The 1,834-nt window shown below is 41.4% G+C and overlaps 1 protein-coding gene across 1 annotated transcript in view; it reads right to left on the bottom strand.

Annotated features, from left to right (window-relative positions):
• LOC119589512 (peroxiredoxin-2-like) overlaps nt 1-1,834 on the bottom strand; it is a 14,256-nt gene that overhangs the window by 11,376 nt on the left and 1,046 nt on the right. The window lies entirely within an intron of this gene.

The following is a 1,834-nucleotide window of genomic DNA, read 5'->3' on the forward strand; positions in this document are numbered from 1 at the left end:
TATGTGGTATTGTGGCAGATGGAAAAAAATCGCAAAGACGAAACGGCGTAAAAGTTGCGTTTTCTCGACCAGCGATTACACAGGCACGTTTCTGCAGGGGACACATTTGGAACCTTTTAAGATAGTTTTGTTTGTTAATCATTGGCTGCAAAAACACTGGGATCATGCACAAATTATGAAATGTATTAGTATTTCTAAGCCAACTAGCGTAGATTGGAGGAGTTTTTGTTCTGAAGTAACCGAAAATTGGTTACAAAACCAAAATTCAATAGGAGGTGCCGGTGTAATAGTTGAGATCGACGAGACGCTGCTCGTGCGCCGAAAATACAATAGAGGCAGACAGTTGAGCCAGGTGTGGGTCTTTGGGGGTATTGAGCGTGTGACTAAAAAGAAATTTATTGTGCCACTGCTTGGTACAGACCGCAGTGCCGACACGCTCATACCCCTAATTAAGAAATATATAAAACCAAAACAGTGTGATATACAGTGATGGATGGGCTGCCTACCGTAACCTACAACATCATGGTTACAAACATCTGAGTATTAATCATTCTGAAAACTTTGTAGACCCACACGACCCACAAATACACACACAAAATATTGAAAGATTGTGGAGAGATGTAAAGGAGTGGGTAAAGCGGCCAGGTATTAGAAGCCAATACATCGCACAATACCTGGCTCGATATTTGTTCATAAAAGAGCATGAAGACTCTCTCATACATGCTTTTTTTTTGCAAGCGGCTGAATTGTACCCGCCGCAAGGCGGCCGCGAGCGAGTACAGCCCCTCCCAGCCCCAGTTCCTCTCGACGAGGATAGCTCTTCCGAGAGCGAAGAAAATTAGGTAAGAGTTCAATTACCTAATTGTTTACACGCATATAAAACAATAATAATGTGCATTTTACGTATTAGAATACAAATACCATGTTTTCGCTCGTGTAACGACACAAAATCATTTGAAATGGTGATAATAAATGATTACTGTCTGAAACACTAAGAGACAAGGAACAATGCAAACGACCAATTACTGACAGCTTTGCGATTATATGCTGTTACAAACAGCGACAAATTCTAGCCAATGAAAACTTTAGACAATGACGTCAGAGTTTTCTGACCAATCAAAATTCGATTTTTCGGAAATCCCTGCCCTCGACCGTGAAAAACGTTCAGTGTGTGTCCGTTCGCTGTTAGAATAAGTTGACGCGTGAAGAAATATTATATTGAAAGCCGGCAAAGTTTTACAAATCAGGAAATATATCTGCCCTGGAAATACTACCTCGATGAGGTCGACGTATTATGGCGAAGCGTACTAACGGAGGCACGACGATATAAGGTTTGTACAATTAACTTTTATATAACGAGAACCGGGAAATTGTCATATATATTGCAGGAAGTATTTTTCAAGTAAAAAGCAAATTCATGCAATTAAAAGCCTTACTTCTAATTGGACCATAATACAGGCAATATCAAAAAATATATATTTCCGATTTGGCCATTGCAAACGACCGCAGTTTAATGATCGGCTGTGCCGGCTCAGCGCGCGACGAAATCGGGCTAAAGCTTCCGTAGTTCCGTCGGACGGGCAAGTATTTTAAGCTGCGCGGCATGAAGCACCGCCACGGCCTCCGAAGTATTTTGGCCTCGGGCAAAGGTCAATAAATTCCATCTTATATTTTGAGACAAGTACAAGTATTGAGCTGTTGCAATATTTGACAATCATCACTAAGGTTTGCAAGCTCTGTTACTAAATTGCATTCACAGTTTGTTGTTTGAGAATAACATCCGCGGAGACTGCGTGTGCCGCAACGATTGCGCGACACGTAACTGTCAATATCG

This window comes from Penaeus monodon, chromosome 25 (assembly GCF_015228065.2).
Source record: "Penaeus monodon isolate SGIC_2016 chromosome 25, NSTDA_Pmon_1, whole genome shotgun sequence".
NCBI classification, from domain to species: domain Eukaryota; kingdom Metazoa; phylum Arthropoda; class Malacostraca; order Decapoda; family Penaeidae; genus Penaeus; species Penaeus monodon.